General features: G+C 44.0%; 1 long non-coding RNA gene across 1 annotated transcript; it reads left to right on the top strand.

Annotated features, from left to right (window-relative positions):
- Nucleotides 1-5,931: 5,931 nt before the first annotated feature.
- LOC121075560 lies at nucleotides 5,932-10,797 on the top strand. Its single transcript, XR_005823022.1, has 2 exons — nucleotides 5,932-6,211; nucleotides 9,805-10,797. It is a non-coding gene; the product is annotated as an uncharacterized LOC121075560 (long non-coding RNA).
- The last annotated feature ends 4,604 nt before the right edge of the window (nucleotides 10,798-15,401 follow it).

Here is a 15,401-nt window from a genome sequence, read left to right as displayed (position 1 = left end):
CTTCAGAGCCCGTGTAGGACTGGGACCTGCTAGAAAGCTGGGATTGGGATATTCCCAGAGGGCATACAACAAGGGGTCAGCCCGCCACATGCAAGGATGCAGACGCTGGGTCTGGCTGGGGTTTGGCTGAATAAAATCTCCCAGATAGTGCCTTGTGTGCTAGCAGCCCCTCAGAACTTGCAGGAGTAATGAGAACTGGAGTTAAAAGTAGCAGATGCTCAGCCCTGCTGAAAATTAAAGTGGAGAAAATTAAAGTGGAAAATTAAAGAGGTGCAAAACACCTCCTTGCTGTAATGGAGACAGATTTCAGTCTGTTCAGAGAGGGCCCAAACCCTCCTGCTCCCTGCTCGATACATCCCACTTCGCTTTCCCCTGTGCTGTCGGCGTCGCTAGACCCTCCGTTTCTGTTGTGTACATAGGAAAGCAAAAAATAAAGCAGCCGATTTTTGCAGCTCCAATTTTAGCAGTATTTTCACAGCTGCTATTGTGCCAGAGCTCCACATGACACAAAGAAATCTAGTAGGTCAGCAGCTTGAAAATAAAGTCTAATTTTATATTTAGGCAAGTTATATAAGCATTTGCTAATTAAGAAAAGTGTTTGCCTATCATTCTCCCAAGAAGAGGAAAACAGACACAGTGCTTGAAAGGTCCCTTAAAGTTAAACCCAAAATTGCACAGAATTGCCCTTTCCATAAAAGATTTCTAAGAAATTTTCACAGGCCACATCAATATTTAAAAATAAAATCGAGTGTTATGTTTGAAAACATAGTGAGAAATGTGTTGGGTTTTAAGTAGCACAAGATGATAATGTTAGCACCTCTGCTAACAAAATCTCTGAAGCACTTGAAAGGACCCAATTAAATTAACAGGGACTTTTTGTTTTCTGCTTTTCATGCTGTAAAAGTAATTTGGCTGTCCTTGGCTGGTGCTTTCAACGGAGCTGAACCAGTAACCAATTTGCCAGCTACAGAGAGGCAGTAAAAAATTTAAGAGGTCTCTGGTTTTCACTCTACATGAATAATTAGTGGGATTGCTTTTGGAAAATAAGCTAAATTCAGTGATACATCTTCAGTCAATGGGGAGAAATAGTGTTTGTGGCAGCAACGTAAGCAGCTCTTAGCTGTAGGTTGGAGCAACAGACATGATGCTTCTCAACATGGCAGGATTTGAAAGGTGCTACTCAGAGATATTTTCCTCGTGAGAGATGAGTGCAGGGGGGCTATAAAGAACCAGCTGCTACTTTATAAATGGTTAATCAACCAATTTTTCAAACTGACAGAGTTTAACAGCTCCCAAACTTTTTCTAAAATCAAAGTTTATAGTTCCCGATATTGCATCCTATCAACGGGCACTAATAGCCATCGATTACACACCCACAGCCCGGAGGTCCATTCAACAACAGGATTTAGCTTCCAGGTACGGGTGAGTTACATGCCTAGGGAGCCAGCTTTCATCTGACATTAGGATCGTCTTTAACTGGAGGTTTCCGTTAACTGGAGATCTTCATTAACGGGTGGCTCATCACAACCCATTGGCAGAGGTTGCTGAAAGTTTTCCTTGGAAATGGGTGGCCATGTAGGAGCAGCACAGGCTGGCTTTCCATTCAGTAATTTTTGTTCCTTGCAGGCTTGGCTGAGCAAAAATGTTGTCGTCCTTCTCTCTTTGTAAGAGCACCATTGTTAGGGACTTCCAAGCCCGTGCACCACTACTGACAAACCTGGCCACCTCCACACATTTTATAGGTTTTTTCCTTTCATCAAGGTTTCTGGGTTCACTTAATTAATCATCTTTGTTCTGGTTCATTCTGCTTGATAATTAAGTCTATTTATTCTAACCGGCTTTCTTCAAACACAGGGAATTCATATGCATGAAGGATACCTCTGGGCAGTGAGGAAAACAAGCTGCTGAGTGCTTTGGCCACATCACCAGGTGTGAAAACGCCTTTTGTGACTGGCTTGCAGATACCTTTCAGGAGTCATCAATTAAGAGAAAACTTAAAATCCTTCTCAGACCTTCATTTTGACTAACCCAAGTCACTGGCTTAGGTGACTTTACTGGAAACAACCAACTTTAGTATTATACCATCCCTTTCTTCAGAGAGAAAACCTGCCTTGCCTGGGACATCCTGAATTTTCTCACCCCTCCAGTCTGCTTGGCCTTTTCTTCTCCAGGAGATTCTCCCCTGTGCTACCCCACATCCGTGGAGCTGCTGCCACCTCCCACAGCATCGTGGTGCCAGCTTCGGAGCGTGACATTTGCACAATGAGCTGTTCCCAGTAAATAAACCTCAGGATCCAAGGGATGTTGCTGGTAACGTGCCCTCTTTGCTCTTACCACTATCACAGTCCAGCAACAATTTTAAGGGAAGCCTTCTTTCATGCGACTCTTTTCCATGTTTGACTGGACAGATAAAGCTCTAAGATGAGAGTAAGCTATAGCTAATCTTCCCCTCAGGTCTCCGGGCCTACTGCGGCACTCCTCATTTGAATGCACCCTGCGTCGATCACTTAATTTCCTAACCAGATGAAGCACAATGGTTTCTGGACCGCCTGGCTCTGGAGCTCTCATTACAATAGCAGCCTGGGTATTAAAAAAAGACAAATACCTCTAAGATCCTTGTCAGTTTAATACATTCTTACTAGAACTAATAAAACACACATAGTTTAATAGATGAAGACTTACTCACTCTCTGAAAAATATCGTGGTGGGAGTGATGATAAAACTATTCACATTCCTCCATTTTGCACTTAGCATTATTTGTGTCGCTATGAATCACCTCCTCCACAAGCAGGGGAAAGGGGGAAGCCGGCAAGACTCCTGCAGGCAAAGGCTTCAGCTGAATTTGTCGAGGGTTCTCTGTTTTATGGTTTTCTGGGAAGCATTTTTATTGCTGTCATTTCTACCGATGTTGAGTACATGGAGAACTTGAGCTACGAGAGACATCACATCAGGTCTGCAAAAGTGAACTTCAATCAGTGCTTCCCACGGATGACAAAAAGAATTTATGAAGAAGACCTCCGATTTATAGCGCAGACTCCAGAGCAGTCCTGTCCTTGGGAAAGCAAAGAATTAATAATATCCAGAGAAATCATGCATATTGAAACCGGTGGTGATATATTTCAGCAGACAGGGCTGTGTATCCTGAAGCCAGCCTAACTCTTCTGCCCGTGGTGGTGAAGGCGGGGGGACGGACCTGGAGGGTCGTGGCAGGGCAGAGAGCTTCAAGCTGGCAGCCACAGCTAAATCCAGCAGGGTTTGTGAACCAGAGCAGGTTACTGATTTAAACCCTGAACGAAAATCACCAGAGAGCTGGGATGTGGTGAGTGCGTCTGTGCCTCCCTCTCCTCCTGCCATGAGAAGTCTAGCAGGTTAGCCCAAAATTAAGACTGGAGATGGGACACCAGCCCCTGGTAGGGAAAGCAAGCAGGCTAGGAAGTAACTCATATATTTTCTCCTGCAAGTCATATTTTGTGTCTTAATTTTTTTAATTTCCTTCTTCATATTTTCACTCTTCTCTCCCTCCCTTCCTCCCTTTTTCCTGTTCTATGTTGTACATCATAAAATAGATACAAAACCCTGCTTTTTGGAAAAAAAAAATGAAAAAAAAAAAAAGCAACACCTCTTCTTACAATTTGCAACATTTTTTTTTTTCTCTGAACATAAAGTTTCGTATTCTGTGCTTTGTACTGGTTTATAATGACAAGCAGCTTTATGAATCTGTGGGCCACAGAATAAAACTGATGTAAAAATCCGCTGCAATTAGGAAATTGCACACGGTGAAACAAACAAACAAACAAACATTGTTTAGCAGGCTTTAGGCAAATTATTCTTCATAATTTTGCATTTTTTCTATAAAACAGATAGCTAGCCGGACCCACATGCACACAGGACACCACAGCATGTACTTAAAACCAGCACGCTGTGGTCCTGGCGTTGAGGACCCAGCGGGGATGTGCTGGATTCGGGTGTTAATCAGGGAGCAGGAGGCCAGCCCGGCTGTGCTGAGCTCCGCGTGGCAGCAGGGACGTGCCACCCCTGGATGCTGCAGTACAGGGGCTCAGGGAGGGGAAGAACAAGAACTTGGCTCTGATCCAGCTGCACGCAGAGGTTTTATACCTGCAGGCAGCATGCCGCAGGCTCGTGCCAGCTGCCTTCTCTTCGGGCAGGTCCCAGGCAGCACCTGATCTCTGTGCAGCCTGTGAGCTAAATAAAGGGTTGCTCAGAGGGCTTTAAAACCATGCAGAAAGGTGAAAAGCAGAGATGAAGCCTGGCAAAGCCCATTGAAGGTGTGCGATGCATACTTCCGTCTTTGTTGGTGGCCATTAGAAAGTCTGTAGCATGGGACCGAAGCTCTGTGCTCACCAAAAACTAAGCTCGAGCTATCACCCAGTAGATTGGTCTGTCACTGAGACCTGATACGTCCAGGCCTCAGGTCTTCTGCTCTTCACCAGTAGCAAGATGTGGAGTGCGTTTGCCCCCTGGGAGGACAAGGGCTGGGCACAGGTCACCCCCTCAAGGGGAGCACGTGGGAAGAAGGAAGGGACGGAGAAGAGCATCCCCTTTACTGCTCCCGGGAAACACCACCGCCCTCTTCATTCCCATCCTGGCAAGGCTGGGAAAACCCCAAGGGATGCTTTCACTGGAGATTGAAACTAAACTAAACTAAAAATAAAAAATATCATCTCCGCAACAGTTTTCATCTCCATCAGAGTTTGTGATAGAAAAAGGCAGCAGCATTTCTGACTGATAAGCACTGCCTTCGTGCACCATCCTGAGGAGCAGAAAGCCCAGGTCTACCACACAAGAACTACTTTAAATTTAAAACAAAATCGCTTAATGTTTGTGTTTGGAAAGGCAGAGAGCTACATCCTTTTTTTCAATAGGGAAGTTAACGTTACACTCAAAAAATGGAATGATGAATACATTTTATTACATAATATGCTTAACTTTTGATTTATGAGGCTCTTGCTTCACCACCAACTCATTTCTTTTTTCCCTTTCATAATTCAAGCTTTCATCTCACATTCCTCTGAGAAATACTTTTGTTGTGTGTTTTTTTTTGTTGTTGTTATTGTTTGTTTTGTGTGCGTGTGTTTTAACAAGGAAAACTCTTTAAAAAGCATTCTGCCTCCTCTTCCACTCTTACCTGTAAGTGATATAAATGGAGGTATAATTAGACATTAAAAAGTCAACACATTAAGCTTCTTAATTATGATTTTCCTATTGAGTTAATATCCTTGTAAATCATTCTGCAGATATGATTGCTTTTTCCACACATAATTGCATTGTTTATCCTATAGAGGCTTTCCATTGAGTTATTTAAAACTGAAGGTACTTGTTAATTGTAACAACAGCCCATGTACAAAGCAGTCATTTGCATTATCCTTTCTTACTCAAAACTTCTAGATACAGAAGCAATTTGCAAAATCCCACAAATTGTCTATTTGCATCTCAGGCACGTTTTTTTTTTTTTCTAAAACATAACTACAAATATCTTAAAAGTGGATATATAGATTTATGTATCATACACTGAAATTTACACCCTTTGTATCTCACGTTGTTAGGCCCAGTATCTAGGTTCCAATGTTTTCATAACTCAGGCCGTGGGCTAGGCAAATTAGATTGCAGCTACCTGGGGCTCTCTAGAAGGAGCACTACTGAATTTAAACTATTTCTTAAGCTCAGGGGAAATAAACAGGCCTGATTATAACCTTTCTTCCAGCAGACAGCAGTTTCCTACAAGCATACGCATATCATCCATCTATGAAGAATGCTAATTAACAGAAGACACAGTAGCTACCTGATACTGCACAGAGTTTTGCAATGAGTGATTAACTCTGAACAGCTTGATAATCAGGTGCAAATTAGGAAGGGGTGGAACTGGGATGTAGGAATCATTAAAAGGTCAGATGATCTCCAATTCTAATCTTTTTCCCAGAGGTGGGTCCCCTAATGAATGGTCTTCTCATGTGGCTGACCATGCTGTGTATTTGGAGAGTGGATAAGGTATGGCAAGGAAACAGCAGTCACAGAGGAATGGTCCCTTCTGACTCTGCTTGGTGTTCTTCATCTCCTCATGTCGGGCTGCAGCAGTCACAAGTTATGGCTTGCACAGGCGAAGGCTCCTTTGCCAAGCTGAATACCAAGACATTCATCCTTTCAGGTCTTGAGATGTGGTTTTGGCTTGCTCCTGAAGGCCAGCACCTCTCAGGTATGTGCTCCACGAGAGTCTGGGTCTATGTAGAGCCTGATGGCAGGGCTCCTGGTGCAAGGTGGTGGGAGGGTCTGCTCCAACCTTGTTGCTTTTTCTATACAGGAATTCACTTGTGGTCAGGTTGTATGAGCTGCTCAAGAGGGAAATCACTGTTTTTTAATCATTTGTCTGCATGCCTTTGGTGGGCTATTGAATACCTCCTGAGGAAGTAAGCTTTCACTTATGCTTGTCTTGCTGAATCAGGTGGCTCAGAATAACCGAGGTAGTTGCTTTCATATAAATCAGGCTCTATCTCAAAGGCAGAGTGTAATGATAGAACTGCTGGAGGAGTGGAAAAGCTGTAATAATATATCTTAGTCTTAGAGGTCCTCTCTGCGTTATTTGCTACGCTTTTTCTTTGTCTTAAGAGCTAGTCCATGTATGGCTCAATGATGAGGAATTCTGTAAAATTTCTCACTGAAATTTTTACCTCTCTTTGTCTTTTCCCTTCCCCATTTCCAAGATCAGGCAAATCTACTCAATATTTTACTTTTACTAGCTGATCCCTTCTGGCACTCCAGTGCTTTCTTAGTAGGGAAATCCTCCTCCTCTCTTCTTGCAGTGCTCAGAAACCACAGCTATGGGCAGAAGGACTAGCTGTGCTGAGCTTTGTGGGTGCTTTCTGTGGTCTGAGTTATTTCTGAGACTAATGAGCTTATTGTCTCTTCCTGACAAGATTTGTTAAGTGCCTGCTTAAAGAAAGCAAACAGCAAGAGCTCTGAACCTTTAGAGCAATGTCGAGTTGGGGTTCAAGCCCAGGTAACTCCCCTCCTGCAGCTTGGCAAAACCTCCCTGCAGCTCAGCTCCTCCTCTGGCACCCGCGGTGTCTGAGTGCTGTGCAAGATGTGCAAATGTTATTTTCCTTTCTTCTGTCAGCTCTCTTCTCCACATCATTTACTACTTCAAATAATGCTTTGAAAAAGGAACTCTGTCTGCTTTCAAATGAAAAATGACAATTCCTGGCTAACCTGTTCAAGCACGTTGACAGGAAAGCTGTAATTTCAGGATGGCATCTTTCCCTTTACAGTCATGAGATTTATTGCAGATGAATGGAACAACTGAGAAGTAATTTCTTAGTCACAAGTTTCAATAGGTACATGAGGAAATGCTGTGATAGTCCACTGAGGAGCTACATTACACATAATTTGTGGAAGTGCTCTCAATAGTCTGTCTACCTTCTTCATAGCATGAAATGGTGCCTGCGCAAACATGCTTTTCCAGGAAAGCTCAGAGGATCTTGTTTGGTTTCAGTGCTGTAGAATTTGCTTCACTTTTTTTTTAGGTTAAATTACTGTGTTTAGAAAGTGTTTTTTTAGTCTGTCTCTGCATCCCTTTAGGCTTCTCTATAGATTAACCACAGAGACACTTATTAAAAGGAGAAAATGCATTTCCTCCTGTATTTCCATTGTAGTGCAGATTTCAGTTTGGACCTTCAGGCTTTCCCTAATTTTATATAGCTGTCCTTTCCACAAAGTGGAAAGAAGCCTTCAACGTAGGATTTATACCCGAGTGGTACCCATTGGCTGTTTAAAAACTGATGGTTTTCTTGAGATCATGATCAGCCAGGTGACATTTTCCTGATGAGCTGGTTGTCACTAAACACTGTGGCAGGCAGGACACAATGGAACTGCTGGCAGCCTGGGAACATGGTGCCACTTACACCAGACTTACGATAAACATTCTGAAAAGCACTTCCAGTTATTTTAAATTGCTTTATTCTCTGCATCCCTGAACTCTGATCACTCACAAATTGAAGAGCTCTTAAAAACTTTAAGTACTCCATTAATTTTAAATTGCTCTGAACTGGACAAGCTCAGAAACCCAAAGCGCTCTTGAAAATTTGAAGTGTTACAATTACTTTGAATAGCTCCAAAAATGTGGGTTCAGAATCCTTTTTTTTTTTTTTTGCTTTCATATTTTCCCTTGCAATGCAACAAACAGAGCGGGGGCATTTTCAGCAAACTAGAAAATGAAATATGCATTCTAAGAACAACCTAAATTGTTAAACTAAAGAAGGAGCAACTTCAAAAAAGCTTAATATACAAAGGCAGCCAGAAAATGTCTTCGTGTACTCCTGTTTATGACAAATTTTAGATGCGAGTGGACAACTGCAATGTTGTTTCTTTGTTACTGATGACCATTAACTAACTTCTCAAGGAGGTCAGTGCTGCTTCCCTGTGCTGGCTGCCCTGTTGGTGCAGTATCTGAGAGCCAGGTTCCTCTGGGGTTGCTGGGCACTGCCTGTGAGCACAAATATTTCTGATTTCCGCTTGGGTTGGCAGTAAGCCTCATCCCTGAAAATGGCACTGAGATTGTGATAAATATTTTAATAAACCCTACATGAAAAGAAAGGGTTGATAAGGACCTGAGGTTATCTTCAGGTTGTGTCCAAGGAGCGTGAGTACAGGGGTAGTGAGACTGATGTTTTAATGTTGCTCACTCCTCGTACACCAGTGGCAGAGCCTCCTGCAGAGGCTGAGATTTGATCTGTTCCCAGCACATCTCTAGGTACTAGGTATCTGTGCAAAGTTTCTACCACAAGGCATATCCCCCACCTCCATGGTCAGGATGCTTATCCTGGGCTAGAGGAGAGCAGAGACACCTCCAGAGCAGCTCAGCGGTGCAGTGGCTTTGGCCCTTCTCTGTGGGGAAGGAAGAGGAGTAGAAGGTGGTCTCCTGCGATGCTTGTAGTTGTGTGGGATAATAAAATGGATTTGCATTAACTGATATACTGGAGGAGTGAAGCTCCAGGGTTGAGGTGGCATCCTGTGTGCTTCCAGCTTGAGGTGACAGCGCTGCCTGCCCTGGGGACGTGGCCCTGTGGGAAGGGGCCTCTTGTTCATGCACAAAAGCTCAGCAGCAGAAAGCTTCCCACAAGAAAGAAGAGCAAGATTAGAAGCAGAAATGAGTTTTGAGATGAACACCTTAAAGATCAGACAGCACCAGGCTGGCTGGGGACTCTATACGTTATTATGCATCAGACACCATCCTGTGAGGTCTGGGATGCTCTTGCAGACCCTGTGCTGTGCACGCTCCTGTTGAGGAGGAGCCCACAGACAAGCTGCTTTCAGCTAATACCTAATTGAAAGGAAATCCCCCTTTGGCAAGGCGTGGGATGAGCAGTACAGTGCTGGGGACAAGTCACACCGTGATCTCCAGCTGCTGGAGGGAGCTGGGGATGACTAATGTGGAGTGCAGCAGCACAACAGGTTGGGCCCCCCGGTTAAGTCTTTGATTTCGGTGGCAGCTGCTGACAGACGATGCTAAGAAATGCTTCACGTGCTCAGATAAAACTGCCTGAATGCTGTCATAAATAGAAACTTTAAGTAGTTTTTTTCATCACAAAGAGGATATAAAATAATGGCTGTACAGGAAAGCTTTTGGGGATCTTGAAGTCATTTGTTCCGCCAATTTTTTTAAGCAGTATTTATTGCAAAGTAAATAATTTAGCATCTTTAAAAATATAAATAAAGTCTCTGATCATTACTTCCAAGCAACAATATCAAATATTTAGGTTTTCCTCCTTTCTGAAGTAACTGTTTCCATCACAGGATCGTGGCCTCCCGTGTGGTTCAGCAATGCGAAGCTTTAATCTTCAGTCACAACAACTATCAAACACTTGTGCAGCCCTCCCTGTCATTGGGAGATCCGCTGTTTAAGAGCGCTCTCCTCTTCTACACTCTGATCTCTCTGTTACCTTCAGCTGGGAATAAACATTTGAGAAAGCAGTTTATCATCTCTCCAAGGAGATTTTTCACTTTGGGAGCTCGGTGGCATCCTTGCTTTCCTTTGCTACAGCCCTAATTCCCCAGACGTGTGCAGGTCTGTGCATTTGGGCTGTGCCAGGGCTGCTGTCCCCATGCCCCAGAGCTGCTCCCCACCAGCCCTGCTACGCAGAGAGCGGTGGGGCGATGGCAGCAGCACATTTCCCACCACTACTCCCTCCTTATTAATGCTGTGTAATCAGTCAGTCCACAAGTAATTAATAATGGCTCTAATTGCCTTTCTACTCCTCCACCCTCCTGCTGGCAGAGGCAGCTGTGTAGATCTGACACAGGAGCGGTCGGCTCGTCCCCTCGCCAGAGGAGAGGAGCATCCTGGTGTATTTCAGAGCTCTGGGTCGGTGCTGAGCTCCAAGGTGGTTTATTTGTCAGCAGCAGTGCAGGTTCATTTATTCTTTAATTTTAGTTAACAGGCCCTCACCCCAAAAAGCTTGATGCTGGTATTAAGGCTGTCTGTATGCGTGAGAAAGGCGATAAATACTTGTATTTGGGCATTTGGGCTTCTGAATGAAGAAGCCAAGTGTGCAGAGTGCACAGCCAGCTTGGTCAAGACAGCTCTAGCACTGCTTCTCTCAAAGGGAAAGACCAGGACAGCTGCTTCCCTTGCTGGTTTGAAATCTGGAGGTCCAGCAGACTTTATGGGGTGGTTCAATCTGCCAGAGCACAAATGCTTGCTCTGGCCACCCCAGCAAAAAAGGGTGAAAACAGGCACCTCGAAGCTGCTGCCCAACGTGAACACAGAGACCACCTCGGTGTGTTAGTGTGGCTTTGTTGGATGAGTGGCAAAAGGACGGGAGAAAAAAGCTGGAGAATACTTTCACCCTACAGCTAACACGTTCAATTCAGAAAACAGGCAGCATTACCTCAGTTATATGGCGGATGATCCTCTGGCTTCAGGATAGGTCAGCGACACCCAGACCTTCATGAGATCTGAGCTCAGAACATTTGATTTTTACCAATTCTTCACAGCTCTTGCTAGCTTAAGAGAAAAGACTTAAATATATTTATATATGGATCCAGGAGGTACAAATATTTCATGCTCCCAAAGGAGTGAAGTGCCCAGTGGGTGTGGAGAGCAGGCTGTTCTTCTTGTCTGCACCAACGACTGGTTAGTGAACCAAAATGTGCTGCTTGGAGGCAAATATACCCTAAAGCACTTTAGCCATCATCAGCTACTAAAATGAAAAAGAGTCAAAAATCCATCATGCAAGAGCTGAAGCCACTCTATGACAAACAGAGGGAAAGGGGGAAGACGGAAGAATCTGCCCACACCAAGGAGCTAAACTGAGCCCTCTCCAAGGGATGAGACACCAGTTTTGTTGCACTGAAGGAGCTGCTAATACCATTCTCAGACCTCCACAAATCCACATGACTAAGGATTACAGCAAAATCTAATGCGAAGCCAAAGCAGCTCCATGTGGTCTGGCAACCTGCAGCATCTGCTGAGCAGGGTGGGGTTTCAGGAACCACCAACTCAGCATCTGCTTGGGCCTCTGAACGCTCGTGACTGCAGAAAAGAGAGGATGTGCACAGCCCTCAGAGCATCATATCAAGCTAAGAGGGTCTGTCTGTCCTCAGGGCTCTTCTTGAGAGTCCCCAGGCAGTGGCAAGGAAAAGCCAGCCTCTGATCGGTAGGTTTCTGTGCACTCTGCCTTAATCTGCAACCCAGCAAGAAAATGTACTCGGGTGAATCAGGAAAGGTTGAAAATCATTGAACTTGATCTTTTGAGAAATAGAGATCTTGGTTCAATGGGTAGAGTCCTGACAGCAGCGACTGCAGTTTCCAGCTGTGCCATCACTATTAAAAGATACCGTTTTTCACTGCAAAGCCTGATTTCCCCTTTCCCACTACGAGGGGACCCACCTCAGCACTTACAAACGCGCTGCTGTGGCCAGTGGCCTCCCCCACTGCAGAGTCTTTCAGAAATAATTGCTTCAGGACCCCCCTGCATTCGCCCTTTGGCCATCTTATACCTAATTACCCGACATCGGACCCAAATCTCTCTCAGAGGCTGATCCCAGGTCACAGCTCCTCCACGTCTCCGCTCTTGCAAGCACAAATGTCACAATCTCTTTCAGCGCGTGACCTTGCCTATAACTAAAAGAAAATGTGAGCTGTTTCATTGCGTTCAGCTCAGCAGGATGCTCGCTCTGCATCAGGCCCCTGTGTGGGTCAGCAGCAGGCCAGATCAGATGGGATTTCATTTTTTTTTTCTCCAGGTGACCAGCAAAACATCACCTGGTGCAGGTCCTAGGAGCGATTTCTGTGGAGGTCCTACCTGAAGCATACCTGCACCACCTAATCTTTGGCAGCCAAATCTTTTAGCTCGCGTTTAATTCACTGTGCGCTATGTTGATTTTGCACTGATTTTGCTGCTTGAACATTACATTGTGGGATACCAAGTCAAATATTTTACAGAAGCTTAAATCAACATTATTTCCTTTATTAAGCAAAATTGTAATCTCATTACAAAAAAATCCAGTTAGTTTTAGAAGATCTATTCCTCATCAGCCCCTGTTAATGGGACTAATGATATTATCGCTTACTATTTTTTAATTTCTGCAGTTGTTTCTCATTGCCTAGGATCCATTATCTCCCCAGGATCAAAGCTCAGCAGGCCTATTGATATCCAAATCATTCAACTTTCCCTTAAATAGCAGCTTTTCTTCTCCTGCTGTAATTTCGCCTGTGCACCATGATCCTTGTAAAAACAGCATTAGCCATCCAGCAAATTATTTAGCCTGCTAATTTGAAGATGCTTAAGCTGTTATAACTATTGCTTACTGCCCCCCTGAACTTCTGCTGTTATGCAAATTGTTGTATCATCATCATCTGATGGGAATGCATCATTTGTGTTTGTTTTTCTCCACAGGTTCGGAACAGGAATATTTGTTCATTAAAAAACATTTGCCTTTCTGCATAATTATTGCCATTTCTATAATTTCAATTTGGTAATAGTCCAGAGACATTGTTTGGTTTCTCTTCATTCCTAATATATTTTAAAGACCTTTTCTTATTGCTGTTTTCTCTGTAGCTGTAGTCTCTCTTGTTTTGTTTTTTTTTTTGCTTCCCATACCTAATTTATCCAATTTCTGGTTTCCAAATTACATTAATTGCAACTTTCCCCTTTTCTGTTTGTTTTCTCTTCGGATGCAAACAGTGCTTCTTTCATTGTTCCTCTGAGACACATCTGACTTCTGTAACCATTTTAGCGAGCCTTCACCAGCTGAGAGACTGGGGCTTTCAGAAGTGTTAGTGTAATACCCTACGAAGGCTTTTCCGGAATTTTCGAGTTCTGTTTCACATTTCGCCCTGCCACATAATTGTTTCACAGAGTGAAACCCAATGGATATATGGTTAGCTGAGATTTTCTCCGGATTTCCATGAGTTATTACCAACACTTGATCTTGTGCTCCCAGAGGAACGGCTCCTGCTCTGTCCTGGAATTGATTCCTCTCTGCCTGTCGGGATGAGGTCTGAGAGCAAAGGCTAGCCTGCTGGATGGCGCTTGTTTTTGCATGAGGGGGACTGAAATAAGCTCTAGAGCCTCAGTGGGTGCCACCCACCTCAGCCCCGCTCCAGGGACATGTGGTCAATGAGGTGCCCGCATCGAGGGATCTCCCTTTTAACCACCTCCCTAAATGTAGGTATGTCGAGTTACTGTGCATTTCTCAAATAATGAGCTCCCAAAGCAAAATCCAGCACACCTGAAAAGCGCACAGGTTGGTCACACACCCTGTGGATGATTTCTTGGGAAGATGAAGGCCAGCAAGCTGTGAAGACAGCATCTCTCTGACGGAGATGCCTTTCTTTGCATTTTGATCAGATTGTTTAAAACAAATTGTATCAATTTCCTTCACACCGTGCAGTCTGAATCTTAAAAACTAGCACACTGAGGTATGAATAAATTGAAAATAAATTGTTATATATTCCTGGGAAGCTTCAGTCTTCCAGGATCTGGCTACCCGCTTTAATAACTTCATGTTCTGCACAGCCACCAAATAAGTAGTTCTCTGCTAATTTACGTCACTAGGTTGTAATTAGTTTCTAGTAATTCTCTTGTGTGAGGCTCTGTATAAATACAGAACAAAAATAGCCCCTGTGCTAGGAACTTTCAGCTTGAATGACACAGAAAGCAGTGCCATATGAACAACCATAGGACGATGGTGGGCCTTATCTATTCATAGTCAGCTGTCAGATCAGACTGATATTAGATAAAATTACTTCATATCAACTCCGCTCACATTAAAATTGTTACAGAGAGTCACATTTAATTAAGGGAAAAAAAACCCCACTGTGTTAATTTTACTTTTTTGCAAAATACAGAAGTGTTCTATTAAAGTAAAATCTTGCTAGCATCTTCCTCTTTTACACCAGTCCATGCGTTTCCCAACCTTTGAGCTTCTTGGGGATTCTGCTCTGCTTTATTTAGACCAAACCATTGCTATGGCCAGCCATAGCTTGCTCTGCAGCCAGCAGCATTAGGTGTGCTGTCTCCAGTGACCGACTGCCAGATCAAGGGATGCTCGTGGTACCCAGGGGCAGGGAAGCAGCCTCGTTTCCAAAGCACAGGGCACTGCTGCATCAAGTTGCCCGGACATTTTACATTCTTCGAATGATCTTGGGATCTAAAATCTGCTTTTCTATAGAGAAGAAGTAACTGAATAGCATCTCTAGGAGCCCACTCACAGCGATGACCTCTACAATAGACAGCAAAATTGATTAAATGTACACCTACTTCCCTGCAGTTTCAGCAAGGCCAGCAGGTCAATCACATTAATATCAGATACTCTATTTTACTGGAGATTTCTTGCAGAAATAAATGTCAGCATGGCTGCAGTCCAAAAATCTAGAGTCACTGGAGAAGTCAAACATAAATGGATCATATCTTGTGGTTTTACGAAGCTCTTGCCATTGATATTCCTCCCAAGGCACCTCAAGCTATGGATGCAATACAGGATGTGCTCGGTGATTAGCAGAAATGTTTTGTCAGATAGAGCGTCTGAGCACAACGCAGAAGGGAGTGAAATGCAGTGTCTGTTGGGATGCAATCCATCTCCGCTGACGTTAGAGACATTATTATAAACATCTCCGTCTCCATTAGGGGCACGGGTTCCTTTCCGTAGCTCAGGAGGCTGCTCAATACTGCCAGGGCACAAGATGGCAGACGCATTTAAGACACCTAACATAAAATGGGTTGGACCATAACCTGAAAGTGCCTGTCAGGCTGTGATCTCTCCAAAAGATGGACCTTGTTCTTAAGGATTCAGCTGTTTTGGTGATTGATGTCTTAGAGGCTGCTTGCTGCAGTGTTAGAGACATGCCCGTGGCCTGTGAGCCCTTTCACTCTTTCTCCCTTTGCAGA

The sequence above is a fragment of the Cygnus olor genome, chromosome 10 (genome assembly GCF_009769625.2).
Source record: "Cygnus olor isolate bCygOlo1 chromosome 10, bCygOlo1.pri.v2, whole genome shotgun sequence".
Lineage (NCBI taxonomy): Eukaryota > Metazoa > Chordata > Aves > Anseriformes > Anatidae > Cygnus > Cygnus olor.
Note: the sequence above shows the minus strand (reverse complement) of the source record. Positions and strands in the feature narration are given on the sequence as shown.